Genomic DNA, 16,972 nt, shown 5'->3' with positions numbered 1-16,972 from the left:
TTTATTTATTTTTTTATCCATCTGCCAATTATTCTGACGAAAAATGTCCTATATCATTCTGCACAAGTCATTTGTCAAATTGCATCAGCCACAATCTTGCAATTTCTTGGACTCGAGCTTTCGTTTAAGATGGCATGCCTCCTGTTTTGGTCCATGCCTCCTACTTTGTTTCATTTCCATTGTTAAACAAATCAATTCCAACCCTGCCTCACTTCCCACTGTTTCTCATTATGAGGAACGGAGGCCGGACACGAATTGTAACAGAACCCTGAAATTTCCTGCTCACTATTGAGTCTGTGCTCAGAATACAAACCGACTCACAAGACGCACATTTAACAAATGCAAATTGTGAGCCAATCTGGCCGAGGTATCCGGGCTCCCGGCTCCATATTCATTTCCTCCACCGCACTGTTCACAAACTCCAGAAACAATCCCGGGGTTAACCCGAGAGGGATAGGAAATGAAGATCTGACAGTGTCCACCGTCTCGCTCTTTTCTTCCTCTCCTTTATCTCTTTCTCTTCCACACTGCCTCTCACCTTTGCTCCCTTCCCCTCCCTCCCCTCTCCCCTTCTTCTCCCCTCAGTCCCCTCTCCCCTGTTCTCTTCATGCTGTGTAATTCTCATCTTACACACTCTGTTGCTCCGGACTATGAATAATGCATGGTGTGTGAGAAATCCTCAATCTCATGCTTGGCTCCCAGCGAGCATTATGGAGCTTGCATCTCTATTACGGAGATGAATAGGAGAGAGGGGAATATCGCATAGGATAGGCTCTAACTTCATTGTTTGTTTTCACCATTACACTCCCAGTCTGGGATTTCTATAAGTGCGTCCAAAATATGTGCATAAAAATACACAAAGCGAGGGTTGACTTTCATAATTCACCATACTGTCACTCGGTGATAGTTTTGCTGCGTGACAGTAAAAGTAAATGCAAACAACAAGAACAAACGGCCTCAGAAGAGACTTAAAATTCATGCGCTTGTACTCTGGTAGCCCTTGAAAAATAATTTATTTTGATCTAATGAATTTTTATAGAGAACTACTTTAAATTCAGTCCAGTTATACTGTAAAAAGGAGTGTCATTACGTTTCTTTTTTTTTGTAATTTCACTTCTGTGGACATTTTTCCTCTCTCTGTTATTTGACTTCATGAAGACAGCGGCTTGAGGGACAATACATTTATATACAGAGGATTTGATGCCCATATATAATTTACATATGGCCGTAATGCTACAACATTTCAGCTGCAGTTGCAGAGCTATGTTGCCCATTTCCAACACTGTTACAATCAACATTTTCGATTCAATCTCCTCCTGCAGCGGTAGAGCACTTCAGGGCACACTTTTACTGGGAGAAAAAAAAAAAAAGAAAATATTTGGTTCAGTCTGACAACCCCCCTGTGTCTGATCTAGTGCTGTGTATACATTATGTGTGTCCCGCTGTACGTGTGAGCCGTGCTACGACACAGAGCCATGTTTTATGGGGTGTGTACATGCGATAAAAGCACTCAAGAGTTAAAGTGCTTTTCTACCATGCTCAAAGCCATGTGTCAGCACTAGACCACTAAATCCACACAATCCCCGCTGAACAGTTTCCCTTCCTCTTGATAGTCTATCATTCCTCTGTTTCAGGTGGCTGGCCACTGCGGCTGACAGGGCCAAGTCCTTGAGGAGATCATGTGTCTGTGGAAAGTACAGGACAAGCACTGATGTTTGAGTTTTCAAACCAGTGTCCCCGTTGTTGCGCGTTTCCCTCCGTCCCAGCTGGGCTTTCATTCCCAGTGCCTCAGTGGTACAAGTCCATGGCACATGCGGCCGTTCGTGATTTTGCGTTGGCGGGGTGCTCTGAAGTATTTCGCGCGGTGTAGGTGGTCGTTGAAAACGATCAGACGTTCTCGCTCTTCTTTCTGGTGCTCTGGAACAAGCCCCTTACACATACATCTTTATGTTGCTCTTCATCCAGTATTGTAGCTGTGTGAGTGTTATGGATAAAAACCCTCCCCGTTATTCCACGGCGCAATGTGAATTGTGAAATCTTACAGAAATATGCCTCCCAGTTTTGTAGACGAGGCTTGCTCTTCTGTCTTTTTCCTGCCGTCTTTGGATGAACCCCAGATGAATCATGCTAACGACCTGGGCCCTGTGCTGCAGCACTGCTCTGAAATTAATATCTAAGGAATGGAGATATAGGCCAAATAGATGAGAATAGGAACCCAATATTCACTCTTGGGTACTACGTGCTCAGGCACAGGCGCTCACATAACATGCACTCGCATACACTGCACACAGAGCCTGACAGGCAGGCTATTATCCTCCAGCCCGCGCTGCTGTAATTGACTATCGCTTTTTACAAATGTGGCGCCGTCTGACTCGCACATCAGCTCCTGTCTCATCAACTGTGTAGGGGTCACCATGTCCGCGCTTCCGTGTGCTTGTGTGTGTCTGCACATATGTGCAGGCATATATGCAGGGGTCAACGGTGTGCACATCCTTCTCATGTCTTCATTTCGCACACTCGTTTATGTGCACGTTAAATGAGCCAGCGGATGCCAAGTGTGTCTGTGGCTGGCTCCTCTTTAGCGCCGCCGTAGTATTTAGCCATTAGTCCGCTAATAGCATCAAGATCATTCACACACTGGGTAGGTGATGATGAAATATTAGCTTAGCTCAGGTCGTCATTAGTCTGGACTTGTCTTGGAGGTCAGGTTCATCTCATTTCCTCACACACAGATATCAAACCTAGTTATTAACTGAATGCAGGGATTAATTTCCTAATTCTGTCACTTTGTAAGGAGCAAGACTACTAAGATATAAATGCTTTACATTTTTCTCTAGTTTTACCTCTTTGCATAGGTCTGATTCATCTGACAGTGTGGACTTTGTGGATAATATGATTAGTGTCAGGTCCCCAGCGCCCCATCATGACCTACATTTGTTTGTTTTTAATAGATATTTCTTCAGTTTAGCTTGTGCCCTTGTATTAAGCTTCACCAGATTCTTTTTAGTGATTTGGTGACGTCAGGAGAGGTGAATAACATCGACCATCTTGCGATAATTCCATATTCTGCTGGGAAACCTTTAGACCTGGCATTCGTGTGGATGTTACTTAGACACGTACCACCCACCTAGATCAGACCAGGCACCCCCACCCCATAGCAATGACCCTCCTTGATGACAGTAGCCGTCCCCGGCAGGATGCGGCCCGAAACAAACACACAAAAATGATTTAGGAACGATTCAAATAAACGTGAAGAACAGCACGAGGTGCTGAATACCCGTGGGATGCACTGGAACAAGCTTGGTCCACAGAGGCCACTCCCCTCTACCCACAGCACCCAAAGGCCCCCCCCACAAACAACATCCTGTTACCAGACACCACAGGATGCCCTCAGAACCACGTCCATTCTCTGATGAGTCAGAATTGTTTGGAGGCACAAGGGAGACCTACACAATATGAGGAAGGTGGTCATAATGTTATGCCTGATTGGTGCAGAGTACAAGCAACAGTGCAATTATAAAGGAGATTGCGGTATAGTAAAATGATCATTTTATCATTGATTAATGGACGCTCAGAGTTAAATGGCTCTAGTGCCGACCTGTCTGTACTGTGTGAGATGTTGTGTGGTCACATGAAGAGGGAGATTAACTCGAGATTAGCCGCAGGTTTAATGTTTCACTTTAAGAGGAGTGGTTGAAGTCACGGCATAATTACTTTCCCACTAGGCGGGGCTCTGGAGCTGAAATTACATCACACATAATGGGGTTGTTTTAAACCTATATTTGAGAAGCCAACGGCTTGCCTATCATATTCTTGCACCTTGTTGATCCTTAACCAACGAATTAACCCTCATTACTAGCGTTGGGATACAGATGAACACTCTCTCTCTCTCTCTTTCCCCCTCTTGATCTGAATCTTCTCCACTCTATCCCGTTCTTACCCTCCATCTAGCTCTCTGTGATGGGGGACGTCTGGGGTCAGCGATTTTGTCCCGTGTCGGCCCCTGATAGTTCCTCCTGCATTCAGATTATTCTGACCTCAGATCAGCCCTATCGGCTGACCGTTAAAGCACTTTAAACCCGAGCCTGTCCAAAAAGCCAGCTGCTCCCCTCAGAGCAAAGATTGCCTCATGTGTCTCTCAGCTTGTTTGTCTGTCTGTGTCTGTCTCATATGAGCAAACGGAACGGTGCGACTAAAAGAAGAAGACCATGAGCAAATGCTCTTGGCAATGCTTCAATTTGAAATGACAAAGCAGAGACGGAGAGCTGAGCACTGGTGTGAGATGAGCTTTATGCTCAGGTGTCATTTAAACCCAGCCTCCTCCAGTCTGTAAATAACATGCCTCGGCTCCACTTTGCACACAAGCGTCAAGTGTTCTCAGCCAAGATTTGAGTAGAGGACTGTGCGTATGTGATTGTGTTTTACCCAATGACAGATCAGTGGGCCCGCCATGCAGGTATTTCTTTTTTTTATAAAGCACACAAATCAATCCAGCTCAGAGAATTCGCTCCGTCTGTGAACGGCTGAGTTTGAGTTCTTCGTCTCGAAATCCAATATGCTTTTAGAGAAGAATCAATTGGATCAAAGATGTATTTCCCCTGGTGTAACGGGAGTTTTGTAATGATGGGCTTTGATTGACACCTGGAACTCGGTTTATCTTTCGCTGCAACAAATCTTTCAGATCGCTGACAACAAGCTAAGCACTGCAAAACGCACGTGGCGATCGTTTCTTTCTCGCGTGAAATATACAATTTTAACTCGGAGTGATGTATTTTCTTCGGCTTATTGTTCCACCGCAGCATTTTTTCCCGTCTTTTTTTGTCCGCGTGTCCCACGCGAGGTGGCACGCCTGCGCATTCAGATGAACGTCCGGTCTTATTGTGTGTGACCTCCGTCTCTCTGGCTGTTTGCTGTCTCTGATAACATTTTGACATTCCAGTCTCCTCTCTCAGACACTGCGATACCTCGGACCGCTGGTGGATGGGGGGCCCAATGATAAGGCTTCACTCACAATTAGCAGGCAGGAGCAGGGAGGCGAGAGGGGGAAATTGAACTGTCAGGAGAGAGAAGAGAAGAGAGGAGGAGCGGAGGAGAGAAGAGGGGTGGGATGGAGGGGAGAGGGGAGGAGGGGGTGACCCCCATTCTGCAAAATGGAGCCCGTCATAATTTGTTCATTTGGTGCCCATCAGGCTCTACCTTCCCTCCCTAACGCTGCTCTGCTGACCTCCCTCCCTCCCTCCGTCTCAGCCTCCTCTCTCTTCAGTCCTCCGTTTCACCTCACCCTCACTCGTCACAGCGTTCGCTCCTCATCTGCGCTCCCACCTTTTTCCATGCTCTCACTGTAGCTATTAGCAGCATTATTCTTATTAAATGCATCAGTTGGTGATTTAAGAAAGGAAAAAAAAAAAAAATTACCCCGAGGCTTTCGAAAAAAAAATGCGAGTCAAAAGAAAAAGGGGGCTAACAAGACCAAGGCCTGCGTCGTTGGTAATGCTAATGTTAAATAAGCAGAGAGGCTTTTAGCAGTTCTGTATTTAAATGTCAAATGCTGATGGGCCCTAATGAGATAATACTGCTGAGAGCAATTAGCCTGTTAGATGTAGAAGGCCGTTCACATCAACACGTGTACGTAGACTCGCACACAAACAGCGCGTGTGCACGGACGCTTGAGTGCACATATATATAAACAGTTTGTTGCTGATTGTAGGGGGGGAAAAAAACAAACATTTAAAGTGGACTAAAAGATTGCTTTAAAATCATAACTTCATTCATTTGAAGGGCTGTTTTGTTACAGTTATGTTGTCTCTACTTGTCCTCTTTAGTCTTGTTCTCCGCTCTAGTGGCCTGTTAGCTAAAATGTTAAAAATTAAGAACACTTAGTCACACCCATTACCTGCTGTCGTCACAGGCTGTAGTGATTTCTCCCTCCAATGCAAAAGCAATCAGAACATCCCGTTCTTGTTAATCATACTGTTTAACTATAATAAAAAATAAAAAAATAGTCTTAAAATGGAAAATAAAGAAATTGTTCTCATGATCTAGAGCCTGAATGAGCTACATACACCACGTTAGGTCAGTCACTGCTGGTTAAATTAAACATTTATTTCAGAAAAATTAAAATAACAGTTTAGCGCATCTGTCTATTCCGCAAGTAATTTGATTTAAGGAATTTATTCATACTATAACTTATGAAGATATATTTATTTGTTATATGGTATTTTCTATAAAATCGTCATCTTTTTGCGGTGATTAGATTCTTTCAAATAACAATCATCCTTGAATATTATTTTTTTTCTTTTTGATGTAAGTAACAAAATACTTCATTTTCTCTGGGAATCTCTAAAATGAAAGAGATTTCATCAGCTATTGGCTTTGGCTAAAGGTTGATTTGAGCAGTCACTACTGATAAGCCAGGAAAGATTTTCATCTTTTTAAATGTCTCTCTGTCGCTCACACTCCGCACAGTACGATATGCGTGAATTGTTATATGTCAGCAGATGTGTGCATGGTGTGTGTGTGTGTGTGTGTGTGTGTGTGTGTGTGTGTATGTGTATGTGTGTGTGTGTGTGTGTGACAGCGAGGATACAGGTGTTGTTAGCAAGCTCTGAAGGTGACTGCTGGTCTCATCCATCAAACAGGCTTTCCTCAGGCTGATCCCTAATGGATCCCCTCAATCAGAGCCGCTCACTGTCAGTCGCAGTGCAACAAAATGAGAAATCAGGCAACTGGTCGCACAGCCAAGGTTGGGAGTCATATAAAGGGGACAAAGTGATAAAGACCAGCTCGTGTCCAGCCTGTTGATTAGTATTGAGTGATCTCAGCCTTCCAGCCGGTCATGACGGAAGCAGGACATCAATTTGGACGAAGCTACTTCTTCAGCGACCATAATTCTGCTGTACGTCCGCTACTACTACTAAACCCAAACTCACAGACACGACTTCATTGTGTGGTGACTGCATTAGTGGCCACTGTCTGTCTCTTTAAGTCCGCTTAGTCTTTCAAATTAACCAGTTTTAATAAATCAGTATAATTTGATAACAGGCTATAGGCCGAGTGGTGCCACAGGTTTTGGTTTCATTTTGTGTAATTTACATCAGTGTTAAAAGAGGAAATGGTGAATGGGCTATACCCCGGTCTGTACTTTAAAACATACTCTCAGGCTAATGTAGTTATCAAGTGCTAACACACTTCTCGTTACCATAGGCCATTAAAATCTATGCAGGGAGGACGGATTCAAACAGAGCATTCACTTTGTTCTTCTATGTCCAGAGCTCCTTACGGTGTTAAATGCTGGCTCTGCCTTCCCTTCGTGGTGATTTGATTTGAGAAGCTAATATACTGAAAGCCTCTTCCTTGCTGTTCATCTCCAGCTCCTCATTCTCTCTCAGCTTTAAAAGCCCAACGTCTTCATTATGGAAAAGGTCTGTATTTGGTTTTAAGGTCTAACAAAATTGTGTCTTCTGTGAACTCCAAATGAAATGGGTTTTAGTGCCGTCAGTGACTGAAATAGATTCATTATACAGTATGACTGTGTCCTGCTACTAAATGAACAAGAAAGACTGGAGCTGATTCATAGAGATATGCAGGTACAGTGAAGTAAGCACACTAAAAGCTCTGTGACTTGTCACAGGTTGAGCTCCAGTGTCCGACCCGCACACTTCCTGTCCGTGGTCTATGTCTATGGTTTCAGACATGCAAGCTGTTTCACAAGGCTGGGTTACGAGACTGGAGAATGCCCCAGTTCATATCATATCCACCCTGTTCATTCATAGTTCAGCCAGACACCAGCCTGTTGACATACGAATACACCAGCAATATTGATTTAGAGGCCTGCATACAGCAATCATACATATAGCTTTCCGGTGGTGGGCTTACCAATCACCATCAGTCAGTGTCTGCCTGGGAACACCAGGGGTGGTGTGAGCACCTGCCAGAAATTAATGAGAGAGATTTAATGCTGTCTTTTTATTTTCCCTCTCAAGTAATTCAGGGGTTCATGCAGTTCTTAAGTAAATGCATACTTTTTTACACTCTTTATTTGGCTGGAATGTGGCTGCAGAGAAACATGTCAAATAATCCAGACTGATCCAAAGCAGTGAAGAAGAGTCATAAATGTATGCAGCACAGATTGTAGAGCTCAAGTCTTTGTTTATCTTCTTACTATGTCAAAATCTTTAAGGTTTCTGCAAAAGCATAAACTAGATTCATGTAGGCAACAGCTGTCGTTGCATCTTTTTTGAAGTTGCTTCTTCTTCGTTTCACCCTCAACGTTTCCTCCGGTGTCTGAGGCCACGGGAGGCTCCTTGACCACAGTCCATGATTATCACACCGTTAGGATCATATCCCATTGATTTTATGCAGATGATCACCTTTCTGTGTATGCAGGGCTGATGGTGGTAGTAATTTACAGAAGAAAATCAATTACCCTTCTCGTCTGCAGGAGTAATTGTTTATTATTTTCCTATTAGACAAACTGTGTTGATCAATGTTATGGAAAGATTGCCCATGAATACTATCAACATAAATAGATTTGCCTTTGACATTAGGACCGGTTTTCCTTTAATGGCCTGTACAATGTCAAACCAATGCCGTAGGCTGAGATTTAGGCACTAACTATGTGTAATGGATGTGGGGGCATGTGTACTTGGTCTATAATCTTAAAAAATATTTATATAAACTTTTTGTTAATTGTCCAATGTTCCATTGGTCTTAAATTTACCTGTGCATTCAAAGATACAGTATGAGCTCTGAAGAATTGATATAATGAGACCATTACATCCAAGATACCAGGCACAGGACCTTGCATCTACTCCGTTGTTATTGTTGTTTCACAAATGTGCAGTTGATGCAGAGACTCAGTGGTTCCCCCCCGGACCGTCCACTGCCTCTCTGCCTGTATCAGCGTGGATTGATCTGGACACAAACTAATCACTATTACTCACTGAAGTAATTGGCCCGGCCCAGATCACAGAGTAGCAGCCAATCGACTGGTCCACGGATCAATTCTCTGATCAGAGGAGGGTGGGTAGCAGGAAGCAAGGATGCAGAGGGAGGAGGTGGGATGTTTTGTAATGTGGCAGATCAATCTGACTGAAGAGAACGGTTTCTGGGTGTGTTCTGGTCCACCTATCACATTCACTGCTTTGCCCATTTTAACTTTGCTACTGAGCTGCATTTTTCAGGTTCTGTGCTCCTGTGCACTCGTGACCATTACAGATCCTTATGCTTTTCCGTCCTCTTTAGTCTCATATATTGGTATACAGTAAATGAACCTGGTGCCAGGTGATAAGGCCGCACAGCACTGACTTTAGCAGTGTTTCCCCAATTTGAATCCCAGCGTTTCTGGATATTTATTGCTCTATTGTAATTCTGCTGCACGGTTACATCACATTTCTTGTTTGTCCCCATTTTTTTCAACAAGTACCAAAAAATAATCTGTTTTCTATTAAAAAACTAAAATCTGCTTAAGCAAACAAGATCCACCGGCATTTAAAACATGAGTGCAAAGAAGTAGAAGTAGAATAAAGCTGACTGATCTCTTTACACCTGGTGTTTGTTAGCTATTGTTTCCTATCACCTGTAACTGCTCCTGGGTTATTTAAAAGACCATAGGGAAGAGAGAAAGAAGAGAATGCTTGAAACAACAGATTAATTGCCATTTTGAAAGACGTGACATTCAGATTGGTAGATTTTAACTATTTCGGTGGTGAAGTCTTCTTGGGCCTAACTTATCAAAACATCAGTGAAGGCAGGTGCCCACTTGAAAACCCCAATGATGTGCTGCACACTGCCTACTGCCATTGGCTAGGCTAGGTAGCTGGTGTGTGCTTGTTGGTTGCTAGCTGGTAGCGGACTGCTAGCCTGCTGGTCATTTTTCATTTGGTCTGGGCTTCTAAATGTGTGTTTTACCTCAAATCTTGGCACCAGAGATTGTAACGTCTTATCCTGTGTAATAATGAATGAGCGTCATCATATAAACAAACTGCTAAACAAGAAAATGATCAAAATTAGACGAATTAGAAAGATTAAATTAGATAAGATTCATTTATTTAAAATTAAAATAAAGATAAAGTCATTTTGACACAATATTCTGTATAATCTGTGCAACCTGGTGTCAATGGAGCAAGATTTGATACCTAACAGTTCAGATTCTAAGTCCTTGAAAGAACCCTAGTATGAAATATGTATATTAAACACGTAACTAGCTGTGATGCTAGTTGATACTACATGATTACGCCAAGCATCCACATAACTCTCTTAACCTTCTCCCTCAGCCTCTGCGTTCTCCCGCTCAGCCTACTTCATGGAAAGAGCAGGTGGTCCTGATATTTCGTGTGTTTATTCCCACTAGAGCCCATTCCTCTTTCATCCCCGCTGGCCGTCGTCCTGTTTTTAGGAGGTTCCTGCTCGGCCAGACAGAACGCTGAGCACAGTTCCGGAGCGCTGGCCTCCTCTCAACATTCACATCTCGGCATGTCCCCCGACGCTGCCCCTTCTCGCTTTTTTCCCCCTCTCCTCCATCTCCCTCCTCTGCCCTTCTCCCCCTGTGCGTTTTCTCTTTCTTCTCCTCTTCCCTTTCTCTTCCTCTCTCTCCTTCTCACCGTGGTTGTTGATTGGGTGTCTGAGTGCTTGTGGCAGCTGTGTGTTGTGTGTAATAGAGCAGAGAGGCTAGTCTGAATACAGCGATGGGAGAATTTGTTTATGTGAGAGATGCATAGATGGAGACAGGTCTCCAGACGCTGCGGGCTCTCTCTTGCTGTCACCCCGCATTCAGGCCCTGACAGGAGATCTGAGATGGCCAAATATGCCAGACGCTCTCCCCAAATCCCTGAGCTGCACCCCACAATCCAACCGATGTGTGTTTGTGTTTATTCAGATTTGACAGAATGATTCTGTGTGTGTATCTGAAGTGGGCGCCCGTGTTTCCAGAATGGCATGCTTGATCAGATTCCCCCTGCCACAGGCTTGGACCAGAGTCCATTACCACTGAGCGACAGAGGGGAGAAAGTCTACCAGCTCTTCTCTTTTTATCCCATCCCAGTGATCTCTCTCTCTGATATGTGAAGTCTGTTCAGCGGGGCAAGGATTCGAGGCGTCCATTGCTTCTCTGAGATGTGTGTCCACCTCAAACAGCTCATTTAGCATTTTCATTCCCCCGCTCCTTGGTGCACTTGTAGTTGCATTTGTTTCTGAATGTTTGCGGCAGTTTGTCCAAGTTAGTCCTGTCACTTCGGCCTCGGGTCTTCAGGGACTCTTTGCTTTGTCTTTGTCACCGTAACACGTTGCAGTCCGTTATTTAAATTGAATAACGTCGCGTTGTGGTTCGTGCGGGGCTTCCTCGGCTCTTCAAAAGGAGCATAGCAGCACACCGTCTTGCTTGGTGCAGTGACACTCTTCCTGCTAAATGAAGACAAACTAATGTATTGGAATAATACGCTTAGAGGAGAGACTCTAAACTACAATTAACGCAGACTGAATCTGAAGTGGCTGGTTGGCTGTAACGCTGTTGTTCCCATTAGAATCCATGCTTCCATCAATGCGGCCCGACTAAAACGCGAAGGCTGCATTCTGAGAGCAGCCCGAGTCGGCACGTTGTGGCCTTTTAACTGCCTTCAGCAATCACATTTGATGCTCCTTAATTATCTTCCAACTCTTCCCCACCTCCTGCCTTGCTACCTTCTTTGCGCTCAGCCGCAGAGACGGCGCGTTTGCTTACCGCTCTGCCTTGCCTAAGTGTTCGCCTGCATGTAAATTAATCTTGATTCACTTTACCCTGCCCTGCTGAGTGCTACAAATTACCCTATAGCAACGAAACAGCGCGAGTGAAAAAAGCCAAATCGCTGCACTTGATAGGCTGTTGCTCCCGTGCTTTATGCCATTACATTAGGGCTACATAATGAATGCTCTCTTGTGAAAAGTAGTGTGTTGTGGGTTTTTAATTCATCATGAATAGGGAATGTTTGTGCATCTCCCCGCGCGGCGTCTGCCTGCATGTGTTCTCCTGAAAGGGGCTTTAATAAGAGGGGCTTGTTGGGTAACCACGGAGCGTACATTCACTCACATTGCCCACCCCTCCGCCCCCCACGTCAGCATCCATCATTCCATTTACAGGAGCTTGACAAAATTAGCTGCCTTTGTGCCGTGGTCGCTCTAATTGGCCGAGGAAGAAAAACAGGCTTTTGACACAAACACAGGCAACACATTCACTTACCGCAGCACTTGGCTCTCTGTGGATGTTAATGTGAAGGAGGTTTAGGTTTTAATTCACCAGAACAGAATTGGCTCCAGCTTGAGTGCTTCGCTTTCTGCCCTGACTGTTCTTCACAAAATTCCCTGCCGTCTTTTATTGCTTTTAAACCACGGTTTTATATTCTTTTTTCATTTCTTTCTTTCTTTCTTTTTTTTTTAACTGATGGATGTTCACTCGCAACTTACTTGCTTGTGAAGTGAGAATGTGTCCCTGAAGAAATCAGTCTTTGTTCTGTCATCATGACCAAAAGTAATTTTCTTTTTTTTATTATTATTATTATTATTATTTGCTGCGTTTCATCTCAGCGTATTAGTCAAATATTTTGCTGCATATGATATAACCTTGACTATCGACAAAGCAAGGACACCCACCGTGGGCATGTTCTCGCGTGTGTGTTTGTGTGTGTAAATCAATGACAGTGAATGGGAGGAACCCCTCCACAAACCCTCATCTTTCATCTTGAATAACCGATATCATAAACAGACGCTACTCATCAATCTCACCTGTGTTCTCAATACAAAGATGGGAGGCAGGCCTATTTCCCTCTCTTTCTGCAGACCTGATGACATTTACTAAATTGCTGTTTGTGTGTGTGTGAATGTTTTTTATGTGTGTATATTTGTATATCCATAGAGAGAGCACTTTCTTGTTGTGTTACTGTGTGTGTGTGCCTAATGTTTGTCCTTGGCAACCTTTGTGCAAACCTGATGCAGTCTATTTGTATTCCTGTAATATTGTCAATCAATTTGAGCTGAGGGTTAGTGATGTTTGCCTTGTGTTGCAGTTATCTGTGCGGGTGAACCTGCAGCTCCCCGACCGGCCACAGAGGGGCAGTGCAGCAGTTTGCTGCTGCCGCGGGCCGAGAGAGAAAATGAAATAAAAGTGGGGATAAATCAGCAAAACCAGCACACACGAAGAAGAGGTAAAGATTGAATTATGTTTAATGATGTCATTTGGAGAGGAGTGTGCTATATTATAACAAATGATAAAAGTGCGTTTTAATGAGTAGTCATAAAGACGCAGGAGCCGGTCTTATTCAATAGGCCTCTTGGCTTGCAAGGTTCCTCGGGGTGGGGATGGAACAAAGTGACTTTGGGACAGTTATTGCACGTGTGTTTATTATCAGTCACCAATTCCACGGCAAATTGAATGTGCTGTAACTGTGTGTGTGTGTGTGTGTGTGCGCGTGCGTGCGTGCGTGTGCGTGTGTGTGTGTGCGCGCGCGCGCCCCAAGGTCGTGGTAAACATTGTGCAGCACTACCTTTAGGCAATAGTGATAATGCTTGGATAAATAATAGATGGCGAATATAAATGTGTTAACCAGAACAAGGCTGATAAAGATGTTTATCTCTAAAAAGGATAAAAAGGGGAGGGGGGGGGCTACTAAACGGATACCCCACTTGTGTGTCCGTTTGTCTTTCGTTATAAAGTTGACGGCCACGTGTCCTAGGATTTAAAGAATTTCGCCCCGCAAACAACATGCCTTCCAGCTTTAGTACCACTTATCTTGACTGAAACATAGCACATTATTTTTTTTTTCCCTCAAAGAAACGAAGAAAATGGGATTTTGATTAAAAGGCTGTTTTACTGAAATGTTTCAAGTTTAAATGGTGCCTAATGAAGTGTTCTCGGGCCAACTGTTCCTTTCTGAACTGGAAAAAAAAAAAGAAAAGAAACAAAGTTCTCAGCAACTGCAAAGCAAAGAGTGCCACAACAATTAGTTGGTAACAATTAAATATCATTACGGTGTAATTAATCTGCACACAATTCATTAAATACTAATTCCATATGAAAATTGGGGAGAGAAGAATGCCATCAATGTGCTGCTTTAATCAGCGCGTGATTGACAGAGTGCTGAAATAGAAAGTTTTTTTTTTTGTTTTGTTTTTTTTTTTTTTTTTAAAGGATGACACACCCTCTGTGTGTATGTCACGAGTTCACTGTGGATCATCTTGATTGTGTAGCGATGAACTCCCCTCTGTCTGTTGATGGTAATTAAGTTCGTTCCCGGCGGGGTTGCCGGTGTGGCCAGGTTGGAGGGAGCGGGTGGGAGGCATGATCTGCGCTAATTGTTGTACATGGGAGCCCGGTTCGGCTCCTGATAAGCGCCGCGGGGGCCCCTGTATGTATGTGCGGATGTGTGTGTGTGTGTGTGTGTTCAAGAAGTGTGAAACTGAATGGAGCCATATGACTACAGGTCACACCCTGAGTGCCGTTGCTAAGATACAGCATTTGAAGCATCATGGAGGGGTGGTACTGGGGTATTCCATCTTCAGCCCCACCGCCGCCCCGTCCCTGCTTCCCCCCCCCCCTCTGTCCTCCCTCTGCCACTTTCCCCTGGGGTTTGGCTGAATGGGCTGGGCTGACAGGGGCTGAATGGTTTGGGGTGACAAGAGGGTGGTGTCCTATTTGTCCCTAAATGCTTCTCTATAGACCCCTGATAATAGACTGGCTGCCTGTCCCCCTTCCCCACCCGCCCCACCAAACCTCTGCTGCTTCATCCGCCACCTTCACCCACTCTGTCTCTGTCTCCTTGTCTCATCGTCTCCCCCCCCTCATCCCCTCTGTCTCGTTTTCCTCCCTATCATGTCTCCTTCTCTTCCCATCTCTTCCTCTGTCCCTCTTTTTCTTTTCTCTTCCTCTCGCTCTTCAGCTCTCGCCACGTTGGGCATAGTCCTCCAATGTATAAGCATTTCCAGCTGCTTGTTATATTTCACATGTGCTGCGTTCAAGTGTCGCCGGTGTACACTTAAAAGGAGAAGGTCAGCAGCGCTTATTACTCACCTCTCCAGCTCCTCTGCGTTGTGCAGCGGTTTTGACTCAGCCCGTGTTAATAGGAGCTGTTTTTGATGTCGGCCTTTTCATGCTTTGTTCGGGGACATAGCTGAGGATACCTTTGATGACTGCTGTCTTGTTAGTCGAGCTGTGTAATAAAGTAGAGCGAGTAGTGATTGATCTGTCGTCAAATAAAAAAAAAAAATATGCAGGTAAAAGCAGTGAAAAGAATACAGAAATGAGGCGTCTTTTTCTGCATTCACCACGCACTCAATAGGAAAGCACAAACAGGAGGTCACTATCCTGCATCTGGATCACCATCTGCTCAGTGAATTCACTGCATCACGTGTTTATGGCGCTTTCACAATGTGTGTGTGTGTGTGTGTGTGTGGGGGGGACAAAAAAAATAAAAAAATAAAAATCTGTTTACTAACTTCAGCGTGCATGAGTGCATGCTTGATTTTTGTGCAGGTCTGTGTGTATTTGTGCGAGTGTGACCATGTGTGAGCATGCACGCCTGTGTTAGGGGTCAGGAGTGAAGATGTTACCCTCTGGTCATTCATCACGAGCGTGACACACTCTCCCTTGCGCTCTGGTACGCGGAGGCAATGTTTTATAAAAGAATAACACGTCAGCGGGCACCCACTGGCCATCCATTACCACCCGGTGCAACCTGCAAACACAGTCCAACGGGCACGTAGATTCCATGCACCGTACGTGCATCTACATATGCAATAGCGCATACTATAATATCGCATTTTGTAGGAATTTTGAGTTAACTTTTAAAATCCTCCCTCCTCTCACACTTTGTCGATTGTGTCATCTACCAAAGATAGAATGAATCCTGGAGGAAATGGATAAGACGCAGACTTGAGATCTTGAAACAAAGTTTGTTTAAAGGTGCTGAGTAGACTCTGAAAACATTAAGTGTTGGTGATGTTTCTATTTTCTCTCTCTCACGCACACAGTTAAGGCCGCCCTTATGTCTCTTACATGGCTCATCACTCATCTAGCTGCCAGCAGCTGCTACCACTGCTATACACACATTTGCACAAATCGTCAGGTTATTAATATTTATTAATGAATAATGTGGAAAAACGTGTTTTATGACTTCGCTCATTCCACATTATGGTGATTAACCTATTTATATAATATATTATGGGTAAAATATAACATAAACGATCTATAGCCCATAAATGAGAGCTGTTCAAACATAATGTTATATAAATGTTATTCAATTAAAGGCCCAATCTGTACGTTTTTTTGGACCACACTAATTTGGTGCATGTTAATGATCTGGATAAAGTTAAAAAGATATATATTTTGGGAAAATGTACATTCTGGTTTCTGTTCAAAATAATAAAAAACAATTCCAAAGATCACGAACTGGCACACTGCATCTTTTCTGTTAGTTCACATAGTATCAAAATGTCCCATGTGCTGGATCTTGTGATTAGGGGCGTCGATAGGTGGATGTAGTTAACTTTAGACAGAATCAGGCCAAGTGTTCTCTCTCTTTACCCTTTGCTAACCTGTTGGTGGCTGCAGCATCTATTTTTGAAGTTGAGGAAGGAAACTGAGCAAGGATTTAAAGATTTGAGAGAAACACAAATATGTTTAGACTTTTCTCAAACTGACAGTGGTGTATACGTTCTTAATGTTGTGTAGGTCTCCCTTGAGCCTCCAAAACAGTTGTGACTCCTCAGAGAATGAACATGGGCCTTCTAAGGGTGTCCTGTGGTGTCTGGGAACAGAAGGTTGTGCGTTGGGAGCTTTGAGTGTTATGGGATGAGGGGAGGGGCCTCTGATACTTGATCAGTTTAGGATCTTGTGAATTCGGAGGCCAGGTCAACACCTTGTGCTGTTCTTCATGTTTTTTTGAGTTGTTTCTAAACCATTTTTGTGCGTGAGCTTGTGTCAGGCTGCATCCTGCAGCCGCTGACAGTG

The 16,972-nt window shown here is 44.0% G+C and overlaps 1 protein-coding gene across 2 annotated transcripts in view; it reads left to right on the top strand.

Moving 5' to 3' along the window:
* Positions 1 to 16,972, top strand: part of LOC125011800 (homeobox protein orthopedia B-like) — a 52,556-nt gene that overhangs the window by 6,665 nt on the left and 28,919 nt on the right. Inside the window, exon 2 of one of the 2 annotated variants that reach the window (XM_047591146.1) lies at positions 13,035 to 13,172. The exons of the other annotated variant lie outside the window; for it this stretch is intronic. The gene's annotated coding sequence lies outside the window, so the exon portion shown is untranslated. The remainder of the gene's footprint in view (positions 1 to 13,034; positions 13,173 to 16,972) is intronic. 2 annotated transcript variants of the gene reach the window in all.

The sequence above is a fragment of the Mugil cephalus genome, chromosome 8 (assembly GCF_022458985.1).
Source record: "Mugil cephalus isolate CIBA_MC_2020 chromosome 8, CIBA_Mcephalus_1.1, whole genome shotgun sequence".
In the NCBI taxonomy this organism is placed as follows: domain Eukaryota; kingdom Metazoa; phylum Chordata; class Actinopteri; order Mugiliformes; family Mugilidae; genus Mugil; species Mugil cephalus.
Note: the sequence above shows the minus strand (reverse complement) of the source record. Positions and strands in the feature narration are given on the sequence as shown.